The sequence below is a fragment of the Sturnira hondurensis genome, unplaced genomic scaffold (genome assembly GCF_014824575.4).
Source record: "Sturnira hondurensis isolate 20B ecotype Veracruz unplaced genomic scaffold, ASM1482457v3 Scaffold0005329, whole genome shotgun sequence".
NCBI classification, from domain to species: Eukaryota; Metazoa; Chordata; class Mammalia; order Chiroptera; family Phyllostomidae; genus Sturnira; species Sturnira hondurensis.
The window spans coordinates 8,370,016-8,384,700 of NW_028077960.1; the positions used below are offsets into that span (position 1 = coordinate 8,370,016).

The 14,685-nt window shown below is 36.6% G+C and overlaps 1 non-coding gene across 1 annotated transcript; it reads right to left on the reverse strand.

Annotated features, from left to right (window-relative positions):
- Positions 1 to 12,998: 12,998 nt before the first annotated feature.
- On the reverse strand, positions 12,999 to 13,105 carry LOC118987849 (U6 spliceosomal RNA). The gene has a single exon (XR_005066653.1). It is a non-coding gene; the product is annotated as a U6 spliceosomal RNA (small nuclear RNA).
- Between the last annotated feature and the right edge of the window lie 1,580 nt (positions 13,106 to 14,685).

Below are 14,685 nucleotides of genomic sequence, written 5' to 3' on the forward strand. Positions count from 1 at the left end.
ATATAGGGAGTAGGAACGTGGAGTCTTTTCAAAACCCTACGATTGGAATAAGTCATATTCAACCACTTGTCTTCCTTGTATCACTTCAGTAAATACCCAAATTTCAGGAAGAGTCTGGTTGACTGAGCCCATGCCCATGCCCACCCCTTGGCCAAGAGAGGTCATTACTTCCACCATGGCCATTTGAAATGAGTGGAAATAGTTTTTCAGAGAAATCAGGGTGTTGATACAGAAAAGGATGAGGAAAGCAAGCAGTAGCAACAGTGGTCCAAACAATCTTGGCTGCTATTTAATAAAGCTCTGCAATAATTTTGAGAACTCTTAAAAAATAAGTTTGTCACTGGTTAAGAACCATTCTTGAAGAAGAAGGTGGGAAGAAGGCAACGTATAATTAATTCACAAGATTGGCACGAAGACCATAACTACACCTCAGTAAGCTTATTCATCCTCCCCTGACCCCCGCCCTTCTACGCCCTTACATTGTGCTTCCTCCTAGATAACTAAGGCTGGAGCTGATGAACCCAAAAGCTTCCATGGTTGAAACTGGTTTAATGGAGGCCGGGGAAAGCTCTGTTCTAATTTCACTAAGTTAAAATTTAAGATTACTTATCTTTTTTCCTTGATTAATTGATTTCTGAGGGCTGGGTCTCACCCTTCAGGTAGAACAAGACAAGCTTTGTGATTAGGCCTAGGCATTCTCTTATCACCCTTGCATTTGGTACAGTGTTTTCCTCATATTTCTATGCTAAAGATCCTTCTGTTGCCCATAGAATAAAGTCTCAATTCCTCATCATGGTCTAATTTTAGAGCTGCACATGACTCTAAAACTCAGGGCTTATCTGCGGTATTGTGTTGTCTCTTCCCCACAAAGAAGTTAAGAGGAGATATCATCACCTGTGGAGAGCTAGGGGAGTAAAAAGAGAGGGGCTGAGATATATTGCTAAGGAAAATCAGCATATAACAAAGAGAGCCAGAGCTGAAGGGCTGCTTGAAAAGCAAAGTCAAGTTGGATGAAACAAAGAGGCAGGCTGAGAACCAGGAGAGTTTGTACTGTGTAGACTAGATGTGAAGATAATAGGACCCTTGGCACAATGACTATCATGAAAGGGCCACTTAATAAATATTCAACATCTAACTAGCAAATATATTAATATAATCATGGACAAGAATTCTTGTATTTCTTTCTTAAAGAAAGCTTCAGGATCATTGCTAACCACTCTCTCTAGGAACATTGAAAAATATCCTATGAAAAATGATAAGTATGAACAAGAAATCACTTAAATGATCTTTTTCAATTATGTTAAGACTGATTCAACTTGAGACCTGTGCTATAAATTGTATGCCTTTACTATAATTAACTCATGGCAGTAAATACTGGATAATACGATGATTAAATACTTATTCAAGGTCTTATTCATATTGTCTTTTTTCTTGGAAACTGCTTAAAAGTAGAAATTACCAGTTCATTGCAAGCCTTGACAATGCGATCCATCACAGATGGAAGTGCTGACTGGATCCTGCATTTAATATTGGGATAAGTTCTGAGTGGAGCACTTCATACATACATTATTACTGTTTTTACTTGATGGAAAACAGAATGCATTCCTGGACACATATACAAACGTTCAGGCCACAGAAATTACCACCAATCATATGTAAAAAAGGACGTTTTAAATCCAATTTGTACACTTTAAACAAGGACTGGATTCATTCAAGACAAACCATCAGGGTAATCCTTCCAGATAATATTATAAATGTAAGAGTCCTGAGATTAATTTTTACAGGTCTAGATCATTAGGGCTATTTTGTAGACTGTGGGGTATACCATTCGTCAATCTGGTCAGTTGGGGAATAAGGAGAAAAGAAAGATAAATAAATGATAGATGCTGTTCAATTGAAGTCATTGAAATATTTAGAATTGATTTGTTAGTTCCATAATCAAGTTTAATATACCTAATATATTCCATTAGATTCCATTTACAGAGGCCTTCATTAATCAAGACCTTACCAACATGTTTTTCTACAATAACATTAATAAAGAATAGGAACACATTTTCCTAGCCAACATATATTTTTGAAATCGCATTTTCAATCACCCACAAATAGATTTATTAGTACTAGTCCTCAATATAGGGCATGGTTTATCTTATTTCTAGTATGCTAATTCACCCTATCTAGGGACTGATATATTCCTTCATATGAAACTGAATGGAGGAGCGTATAAATTGTGCATCCCACAACCATTCATCTGCACAGCACCTTGATTAACAATGATGCTTTCACCTCCTCTCTTCTATTCACAGCCCACACTTCAGAAATCTAGTCTAATGCCAGAGTCTATTGTGTGATGTAATCAGATGTACTTTCTGACAGTTGAAGGAGTCTCTTTAGTCATCTTGTTAGAATATCAATTTAGAAGTCCAAGTAGGCTAAAGATTCTAAAGAATGTATTATAATAGTGAAATTTTCTAGTTTTCCTCATTATATGATATTATTTGCTGCCAAATTTTGAGCCAGGTTATTATTAAAGTTTGGTTTCATCAAACAACTCTTTAGACTTTACGCCCTAAGCAAATAATTTATGGAACAAAAGTTGTGAGTTTAACATATTGACTATGATCCACAGTACAGGCCACATTTTCATCTCATTTTTGTCTGTCCTACATTTCAGGGGATTAACACCATACCACTGCAAGCATAGAAACTTAAGGATAAAAAATTTTTTTTCTCCCTATTAAGAGAGCTACTTATAATTTAGTTCAGTATTTTTCCTCCCTATGAACAAAGCTACCTAAATCATGTTCAATTTCTCTTTTTTTAAAAAGATTTTATTTATTTACCTGTAGAGGGGAAGGGAAGGAGAGAGGGAGAGAAATATCAATGTGTGGTTGCCTCTCATGCGTCCTGTGCTTGGAACTGGCCTGCAACCCAGGCATGTGCCCTGACTGGGAATCGAACTCATGACCCTTTAATTCACAGGCCTGTGCTCAATCCACTGAGCTACACCAGCCAGGGCAATCTCTTTTTATATAATTCATTGACTACTCAATTCATTTCAGTCTCATTTTGACACCATTCTACCAAAAATATTTTTTACATTACTAAATCTAATGGTTACACTTCTTTCCTTATCTTACTAGAATCAAAAGAGATATTCGGTACTAGTGTCTGCTCCTTCTGTGGAAAAGTCCTCTACCTTCATAACATATTGCTCCACTGTTTTTTTCCTACTTGTCAGAGCTGTTCTCATGTCACCATTGTCAGAAACTTTTCCTCTCCTGAACCCTGAGGCTTGACATGTCTCAGGATCAGATTAATCATTTTCCTCTTCTCATTCTATATTCCCTCTTGGCTGGTATTTCTCATTTCAGTTTTATACTGAATACTAGCAACATTATATTTAAAGTTCAGCCTCTCCCTGAGCTCCACACCTACACTTACCACCAAATATCTTCACTGGACGTTTTATTGGCATCTCAAACTCATTATCCACAAACATTCCTACACTGCTAGCTCTTCAGTGTTTCCATCTCAGGAAATGCTACCTCTCTCTAACCAGTTGTCCTGAGCAAAATCTTTAGTACCAAGACTGACCTCTCCCTCTCCTTCATCTGCCAACTGCTATTACCAGTTCTTATTTATATTACTTACTATGCATACCTAGATTATAGCCCTTTTACTCTACTCTAACTAGTTCAAGTGCTGACCATGTCTCGTGTGCATTACTCTCATAGCCTCATAAGAGATTTTCCTTTGTCATTTCTTGTACCTTTTTTCTTGTTGGATAAATAATTATACTTTTAATTATTAAAAAATCTCATTTTCTTAATAGTGGGGAAAATGATACTTTTAACAAAAATTGTTTTACCTTTTTATATGCTTAAATTATCTTAATTACTCCCAATTCCCTTTAGAGAAAGTTGAAAGTCATTAACCTACACTAGTGATTTTCAACCAGTGTGCCAAGAGAGGCACAACAGTGTGCTGGAAGAATTTTTAAAATGTGCAATACTTGACTCTTTGGTCAGGGGCACTGATCTCTTTTTCCTTAGATTGTCGAATAAAAAAGTGACAACAGCCAACACAACAAAAGCCATGTGTTGTGAATGAATCAAAATTATACCTATTTTTTGTCAGATATATTTTTGGGTGTACTGCAGAATTTTAGTAGTTTATGGCTGCCACAGGGTGAAAAAGGTTGAAAATCGCTGGCCTACACACTTACTGAAGGTCCACACCCAACTATTCTCCCCTTCTACCAGGCTTCTAACACCCACAGTTGGAACTCTTGCCAAAGATGCAGTCACATTATGATCGGTCTTGAGAACAAATTCTACTCTGTTATTTTACCTCCCTCCTCCCCACCTCACAGACTAGCCAATGTAAAGAACTGCATATATTAAATGTCTCCACTAATTCATCCTCCCCCCCCACCCATCCATGCATTCCTCAAATGACAGAAGTTACGGAAGTCGCATTTCCCTTACCAGTGACTGGAATAGAAAACCAATGATCCTGTGACCAATTTCTGGCCAATGAGATGAAAGGGAAATTTCCTGGGTGTTTAATGGAAATAATTTCCTTTTCCTTAAAAAGAGATACAAAGAACATATGTTTATAGCTTGGGATATTGGTATGTGGAAATGTAATGATGAAAGTGATTCAGGCATCTTGCAAACATTAGATGGAATTACTGAAAGTCTGAAAATGTCATTCCCAAAATTGAAATAATTTGATAATATGAGTTGTTGAATTAACCAACTTCAAAGTTACCTTACCTTATCACTTCCTGTTATATAAAATATAAACTAAATCATTTTTTATTGAAACCAGCTGAGATAAAGCTTTCTGATTTCTCCCCAAAGACCCACGGTCTGCTCGAAGGCTCATGGAAATCTGGCCCTAATCCCCTCTTCAGCCTCTTTGGCTGCCAGTGTCCTTTCTGCTCTGTACATTCCCACTATATTGGCTGACTTTCGGATCTCAAAAAACACTATACTCATCTCTACCTCAGAGTTTTTTCACATGTGTAGTAGATCTTCCTGGAATTCTTCTGTTCCTGCTTTATTGCCTACTCAAGTCTCAGTTGAAATATCACTGACTTACCCCTGTGTTAAATATGCAATATGTGACACTCTCCTTATACAACTCGTTGTACCTCTAACATTCAATGTCATCCATTCCCACTTCATTGTCAGCTATATAAGACAGCAGCTGTGTCTGTCTTATTCAGTGTGAGTTCTAGCGCTAAATAATAGTTCTTGGTACATAGTAAGTACTAAATGAGTTCTAAATGAATGAAACTAAAATCATAAGTCAATAAGACTGGTAAAGTATTATTTCTGAAGGTATCTCATTTAATTCTAGAGCCTACACACTAAAAAAAAGCAGAATTTCCAACATAAGCTGACCATGTAAGAAGACCAACCACACAGGGAGAGGCAGATGCCGGACACAAAATCTCTAGCTGTTGACAACATTTCTTACCTGTACCTCAAGACATAAGCTAAAATAAAAGTGAAGAGGAGATGGCTCAATGCAACTCCAAGGGGAAAAGGAACCTCAAACATTAGCTGCCTATTCAACCAGGTGCCTTCTTTGATGGTGGATAAACTAAATGTATCTATTTGACTGTGTGAGACTGAGAAAAAAAATATTGAAAGCGCTGGGGTGCAGGTAGACTGACTTAGTACTCATAATAACTAATCAAAGCTGGAGGAGAAAAACAGAGAACATGCTAAGCAAAATCATTTTCTCTTCTCATATTTTTTAAAAATAGTATGAACGTCCCAAGAATATGCAGCGTATACAATCACTGTTTAGATGCTAAAACCTGTCCCAGGAGACCCCCAGCCTCTTCCATGCTGAGTCTATAAACCCTATCTATGAGGGCTAATAACACCCATCTTTCCCTTTCCTGGCACTTTCTCTATAACATGTATTATAATTATGTCTAGGCTTATATTTGACCATATTTTACCATGGCATGGATTAAACCCTACAAAAATAATGCATCATTTCTAGCAACTAGCAAATTGTGGGACACACAGTAAAAGTTCCAAAAACATTTCTGTTAACAATAACCAGATAGGTTGTGTCAAGCACTGTCAGCTGACAGGGACTTCTTGGACTGAAAGGTGTTTTTGTATGAAAAGATGAGATGAAGTCAAAATAAAAATCATCCTCAGGTAGGCTGAAGATATAATTTAACATGTAGCTTTCCATCCTGAGAAAGATGGACCTGGGTGTCTTTACAAATCAGACCTTTCAGAAACACCATTAGGAGCAATCCATGTGAAAGTAGTTTGTAAAAGCCTATATTTTTTATGTTAAAAGTACCACATTTCTCACTAAAAATGTTGTCATGTATTTTCTGATTATAAAAGTTAACACAAAAACACAAAAGCTAAAATGATAAAACTTTTGAAAGAATATATTGGAGAAAATATTGACAACCTATATGTAGGTAAAACTTTCTAGAACACAAAAAGCACTAACCTTCAAAAAATGATAAATTGGAGTCCATTGAAAGTAAAACATTCACCTTTTCAACTTAGTGTTAAGAAAGTAAACAGGCAAGCCATGGACAAATAGAAACTGTTCGCAACATATATAGCTGAAAATGTATTTGTAAGAGCTCTTATAACCCAGTAATAAAAAGGACAGCCCAATATTTTTTAAATGGATAGAAAATTTGGAAAATTCAGAAAAAAAGATATGTAAACACATGTGGTAAGGTACCCAGCACCTTTCATTACCAGGTAAATATAATTTAAACTATAAAGAAATATCAAAAGATACTCATAAGAATAGCTAACATTCATCAATAAGCTGACAATACCATGCGTTAAGTATATGGAACAATTAAAAGTCTCATATGTTTCTGGTGGTGCTGCAAATCTACACAACCACTTTGGAAAGCTAGCATTTTCTTGCGAAGTTAAGCATACTTCTATCCTATGACCCAGCAATTCTAGTCTTAGCTCTGTACACAATTGACCCGTGCACTGACAAGCAGTGCCCATGGTGTCATGGATGAGAGATTAGACAAATTCACACCAACTACCGAGTCCTGTGGAGGAAAAGGGCTGGCAAGGCTACTGCCTCAAAGGGGGAGAGCCTTAGAGTGGCCTCACCACCCTCTCAAGGGGAGAGAGAGCGCCCCCACCCTTGCCTAGTCAGGCTTTTATTGGGATTTTTGCACAGGAGTTCAGGTATAGCTTATTAATCATTGTCAAGCAGTAAACAGTAGCTAGTAAACAAAGAACCATTAGGGTTTCTTCTAAATCACGGCCTGTCAGCTAAAAGGCTACAGAACTTTGGGAACATAAACTCTTTTTCTGCTCAGGCCCTTGTCATCTAACTAAAAGCATTCTTAAACAAAGCAGGTCTCACAGGGTTTCACATATTCCTTCTCAGGCCTAATTACCCAGGGAGCCTGCCATTCCCAGCATAAGGCTTGTACCGCCTTCCCCATCATACGTTTTTAGGCTTAAATGGATTAGAGCCAGGAAGTGCTTCTCCCAGAGGACCTGGGGACTTGGGCTTTGTCAAAGCTGTGGGGGGGGGTGAGAGTCCATCACTCCCTCTTTGTCACAGCCCCCCCTACCCCGCCCCCCCCCCCAGTCCTTCCATGATGGCCTCCTAAGTGATCGTGTCTGGCCTAGGTTGCCCCTCCTGTGAGGGGTCTCACCTGTCTCTGACCATCTGACCATGCTTTGGGGGCAGGGAGATGAAGCAGGGGCAGCATCTGCTGCCAGAGACAAGCCTTGTCTCCTCAGTGGCTGGCATTCCAAAGGTCAGCCTTAGACATAGGAGACAGTTTACAATTCCTGAGACCAGGCAGGGTGGTCCCCAACACACAATAGCAATAAAGCATTTGCCTGTAAGAACACTTGCATATGAATGTGCATAGATGCATTATTCATAATAGGAAAGACCTGGAAGTGACATAAATATCCATCCAGAAGGGAATGGAAAAACAAATGGTGTCGTGCACATACGATGTAGTCGGATACAAAGGGACAAACTACTGATTTACACTATAACACAGATGGATCTAAAAACGTCAGTATTTTTATCAAATGAAGACAAACACAAAGGGGATGCTGTATGATTCCATTTATGTTAAAGTCTAAAAACTACATTAGCTGAAAAATAAGATAAATGGTTGTCTGGAGCCACGGGTTGTGGGTGGGAGGGTTGATGACAAAGGACTCTAGAACAGAGTGGTAGCGACACAAAGGAGTTTCTCAAAATTCACAGAAATTCACACTTAAAATTATACCTCAGAAAGTTTACTGTATTACGTTTTCACTAAATTAAACTTTCAAATATTATAAATCCTCAAATAGTATAAAAGTATAAACTCTTTGCAACAGCATGGAACAGGAGAGCATTATGCTGAGTGAAATAAGCCAGGCGGTGAAAGACAAATCATAAGCCAAGTCATATGATCTCACCTATAAGTGGCACCTGGTCAACAAAACAAGCAAGCAAGCAAAATATAACCGGAGATATTGAGATTAAGAACAAACTGACAGTCACCAGAGGGGAGGTGGGAGGGGATAATGGAAGGAAAAGGGGACAGGGTTGTCAGGAACAGCTGGGAAGGACCCATGGACAAAGCCAAAGGGGGTAGGTCCAAGGGTGGGAGGTGGGGATCAATGGGATGGGGGCAGAGGTGGGGTGAAAATAGAGACAACTGTACTTGAACAACAATATCAAATTTTTAAGTACAAAATATGAAAATAAATATCTATATTATTACATCTCCCAGTGAAAACCATTTTTAAATAGGTTGGTGATGTATTACTCTACATCACCAAGTTGATGTATTACAACTTTTTGTATGTATGTAGGCCTGTGCCAATACATAGTGTATTTAAAAAATAAGACAAGATACAAATAAGATGAACCTACTTTTCTACTTGTTTTTTAAAACCAATAGTTTTTTGATGCTTTATGTCAGTTCATATAGCATTCTAGTGAATACAACCCAATTTTTAAATGAATACCATGCTAGTGATGTGGTAATTTATCTGATAGTTGCATCATAATTTATTTTACTAGTATCCATTGGTGTAAACAAATTCAAAATCTACTTATACATATTTTAAGTTGACAAATAAAATAAATGAGTCACTCTTTGAATAAAAAAAATCTTTATTGACTGCTGTGGTAAAACAGTGCTTCATATAATTTACTCAGACTCAGAATAAATTTATATTTTATATGTACTTTTACGACTGATGAAAATGCTAATGATGAAACTTTTGCATGATAAAGTATGATGTTCTTAAGAGACCAATAATATTTAATGAAAAGTGGCAGCTTAGATTGATCAAGGGGCATATCCAAGGTTATATATGTGTATGTATATGTATATGTGTGTATATATATAATATATAATGTATATATATTACACACACACACACACACACACACACACACACACACACATATATATATATATATATATANATTACACACACACACACACACATATATATATATATATATATATATATATAAAATGGCAGAGCCAGTATCACCACCAGGTCCTTTGATCCTATTCTATTCCACAAGTTTTCCTTTGTGTAGAGTTCCCTAGCCTAGAAGGGGCTTCCACCCATTATTTTAGTGTCATTAGCCTGTATGTAAATACCTGAGGTCCCCAGTAATATCTGAATTTGAATAATGCAGAAAGACGAGGCGCACTCCATGATGAAGGCATTGAGGTAGCATGGTGCTTATCTCCCAGGAATTTTTCTTTATACTTTACAATTTAACACACTGCAGCAGCATGATGCATCTAATGATTTTTTGAAACAGCTTTCTGCTGACAGCATAAACAGAAACAAGTTTATTTTGAGTGAGCAGCTGCTGTTTTCTTATAGAGGAGTGTCGCTTGCTGAAATAATGCAGCAGGCTGGCACTGTGAGTGGATAAACATCCACGGGGTTTGTGGACTGGCAAACACAGGACCATTCTACTGCTGCAGTTGCCAATAAACCAAACAGCCCATCTCTGATTTTATGAGAATGAGAAGCTAAGCCAGTCTGCAATGGAGTTACAGAAACAAACGGGCTGCACAGATTGTCTTATTTTAATAAATGGGTAGATGGCGGATGCCAGATTTTTGGCCCTACAAATGGGAATTGTAAGTTTCTTTATTTTTCAGCTTCTTTGGATTAATTAATCCTTTGTTTAAAAAATGTCATTTCCCTTCAAACAAGTATATTTTAGAAGGAAATGCTAATACATGACTATGTAGGTTCATTTAAATCCAATTCCCTTTTTACCTCTTCATAACCATGTATTCATAAATATCTACCTCCGTCAAAGATTTTAGTGCTACAATTTTGGTTTGAAAGAAAAAATTGTACTTGGGAAAGGACTATTGGTCAGCAAATGATCTCAGGAAAGTTGTCTATTGACAAAAATATAGAAATGAAGGATCTCTCTCTTTTGGAGTGTTTTGTATCTTTTATCAGTCTGAATCTTTATCTTAGTGCTTTGGGAAAAGCTGACAAAGTCTGAGATCTATCTATTATTCATCCTCTTATCTGTATGCTTTTTTTTATATAACACCATTGTTTAGCTGACCTCAAGCATTCTTTCCAAGTTAAGTATAGTAACTTGTATGTTACATTAAGAAGGTTTTTTAAAATTTTAACTCACGGAGGAATTACAAAAATAGTACAGAAAGTTCCCATGTACCTTTTACCCAGCTTCCCCTTATGCTAACCTGTTACATAGTCATAGAACAGTTATCAAAACTGAGTCAATTTTACATTAGACTGTAGTTTTTGAATGCAATTAGTATAATTCAAAAATGCTGCTAAATAATAAAAATACAGTACAAATACCAGAAGCTAAGAGCAAGTATGAAGAAACTTCTGAAATGAGAGAGATTATTTCCTGCCGAGTAGAATGGTGAAGTGTTCATGGCTGAGTGGAAGTTACTGGGAGCTTGGGCTGTTACTGGGATTCAGACATGTAGGAATGGAGCAAGAGAGAGAGACCATTAAGGTGTTCAATGATTTTTTTGAGTGATACAGAAAACAAAATTTAAGTGTATGTGAAGTTGTGAAAATCTGCACCCTATGAAAATTTGGAAAAAAAAAACAAGAGAAATCAAGGACTCTTTTCAATGGTTTTTCAATGTAATAATTCTACTACTAGAGCATTCGAGGAACTATAAATTGTTTGAAACACATCAAAATTAATAATTAAAAGAAAGTCTGGAAACCTTGATACCTTGGTAAGGCATGGAATGTACCATTAAACTAGATACTGAACTGTTTCTTGGCCTAATCCCAGGTAATTATAATTCTGCTCTCACACACACTCTCACCTTTACATAGTTAGAATCTCAGCAGGTGAATAGGTCATGTCCTTAGAGTGCCAATTAATCAAATCACAGAAACTTCACCATTTTCTTCAGCACTTTAAGCACACTTTTTATTATCTTTCATGAGGATCATGGAAATTTGCTGAAAATTTCCATGGGTATAGTTGGGTATAGTAAATACAATCAATTATCCATGGGCTATTTTATTAACATCATTTAGAATTTATACAGCCCAGTGTTTTAAGTCTGGGTCAATGTAAGTGTGGGCCAGTCACAAAGGCAATGATTTGTTACAATAATTCCCAGGGTCCACTGGGTGAAGGGCCAATAGCTCTATTGTTGCTCTAAGAGCAGTTGATGTTGACAACCCTACAAAGATTATTTAATTCCTACTTTGAATTACTGTATGTAGAAAGAATGGAGGTGCCACACAAATCATAATTATAGAAATTTGATTTTATTGTCAGAATGAAAGTCATTCTTCATACTGAACCTCTAGATCCTTGAAAGGAGCTTAAACAGGATATAAAAAAGGTAAATTTCTCTCATCCTCATTCAAATCCAGCAACATCCCAGGTTCTGGATAATCCTTACTTCTGGAATGAGATCTAGGTCTATGAAATGGAGCATCCAATTTACCACATATTAGGCTTGTTTGTTTGTTTTTCACTTTTTCCTTCACTACAGCCATTAATAACTCAATTCCAAAGGTCATTCCCTCTTCTCTGTCTACTCAAATTTTATTGATTACATATGATTCAACATTCATATGTATGAGGCCTTAATTGACCACCCTTCTCAGTCATGTTCCCCCTTCTTCATTTGTGTAGCACTGAATTCTAAATCGTTTACTGCATCCTCCTATATTATATTTTATGAATTGTTCCTGTGCCACACTCTACTTATTCTTCCCAACTAGACTGTGATCTCCTTGAGGATAGATCTAATGAGCTTGTTAACAATTGTTCTTATGGTAAACTTTCCTGTAATATCAAAAACCTGATATTTCTTTTCCTTTTTTAATTTTTTAAAATTATTGTTCAAGTACAGTTTTCTGTCTTTTACTCCCATCCCAGCCCACCACTCCAGTGCTCCCCACCTCCCTCCCATTTCCACCCCTCTTAGTTGTTGTTCATGTGTCCTTTATACTAGTTCCTGTAAATCCTTCCCCTTTTGCCCCTGAAATTCCCTCCTCTCTCCCCTCTGGTCACTCTCCCTCTGTTCTCTATTTCAGTGCCTTTGTTTTTATTTTGCATGTCTGTTTGTTTTGTTGTTTAGGTTCCTGTTAAAGGTGAGATCATATGGTATTTGTCTTTCAACACCTGACTTATTTCACTCAGCATAATGTTTACAACTTCCATCCATGCTGTTGCAAAGGGCAGGAGCACCTTCTCTCTTTCTGCTGCATAGAATTCCATTGTGTAAATGTACCATAGTTTTTTGATCCATTCATTTACTGACGGGCACCTAGGTTGCTTCCAGCTCTTGCCTATGGTAAATTGTGCTGCTATGAACATTGGGGTGCATAGGTTCTTTTGGATTGGTGTTTTAGGGTTCTTAGGATATAAGCCCAGCAGTGGAATTGCTGGGTCTAAAGGCAGGTCCATTTTTAGTTTTCTGAGAAAATTCCATACTGTTTTCCAAAAATATGGAATGCTCCATGAATTTGCGAGTCATCCTTGCGCAGGGGCCATGCTAATCTTCTCTGTATTGTTCCAGTTTTAGTATATGTGCTGCTCAAGCGAGCATGGAAGCCTGATATTTCTAAGTATTTTCTTTCTGACCTGAGAAAGCCCCTGTAGATATGAAACATCATGCATCACCTAAATTATCAGTTCATTTTTACTCATCAACTAATTACTAAGGGCTCATTAACTAGCAAGTATTTTATCAGGTGTATATAAAGATAAGTCATGTGTAGACTCTGTCTCTATAAGGTTTACTGCTTAAGAAGCATAATAATTCATATACATAAATTATTTATAAATTAGTTATAATACAAGTGGGAAACCTGTACGTGCTTAGTAGGAGAGTCATGGTTAAAAGGCTCTCCATATCCTGGGGTACACTTGGGTTGAAACTTGAAGGACAGGAAGATTTCAGAGTGAGAAGACATTAAGGAGGCCAGCCCCAAAGATGCTGTTTGAACCATTGCAGAAAAATGCAAACAATTCACAGGGTTAGTAAAGAGTCAAATCTGATAGAAGAAAATAAGAAATTCTAATTAATTTTGACAAAAGAACCAAGGTCCAAATAATAAAGGATATTAAATATGACATTTAGGAGTTTTGATTTTATTCTGAAAGCATGATTTTTTAAAAATGTGGTAAAATCTTAAACATTGTTTTCAGAAAAATATTCTTATATTAAAATGTGAGATAGGAATGAGAGAATGTTCTGGAAAGCTGATGTCTTAGTGTGTGTGTGTGTGTGATAGTTTGAAGAACAGCTGTGGAAATAGAAAGGAGGGGACAGGTGAGAGATGCTACAGGAGGTTCTACAGAATCAGTAGAACACACCTGAATCATTCCTTGGCAAGCATTCCAGCTTGTTCAGGGGGCCCACTTTTGAGATGAAAAACATACTAAGCCTTAAGGAAAATAAGCAGATATTCAGAGATTCCAGGAAAGAAAACTTTGAAGAAATTTTTTACAATTATCTCTCAAACAAGTTAAGATAGGATATACTAAAGAGGATATTGTCTTTACAAGGTGGCAAAAAAAGGAATTTTAAAAAAATTTTATATTTATCTATCTATCTATCTATCTATCTATTTGTTTGTTTATTTTTTACAGTGAATGAGGGTTTTCTTTTTTTTCACATCCTCACCAACACTTTTCATTTATGAATTTATTGATGATAGCTATTCTGACACCTGTGAGGTGATATATCATTGTGGTTTTAATTTGCATTTATCTGATAGTTAGTGACGTTGAACACCTTTTCATATGTCTGTTTACCATCTTTATGTCCTTTTTGAAGAAGTGTCTATTCATGTCTTTTGCTCATTTTTTACTGGATTCTTTGGGCATTTTTGGTGTTGAGCTTTATAAGTTCTTTGTTAATTTTGGATATTAAGCCCCTAGCAGATGTATTGGTAAATGTGTTCTGCCATTCAGTGGATTGTCTTTTCATTTTATTGATGGTTTTATTTGCTGTGCAAAGACCTTTTAGTTTGATGTAGTCCCATTTTTAAAGATTTTTCTTTTGTTTCCCATGCCTGAGGAAATATATCAGAAAAAATATTGTAAGAGAAATATCCAAGATTTTAAGCCTATGTTTCCTGCTAGGATTTTTATGGTTTTGAGCCTACCATTTAAGTCTTTAAT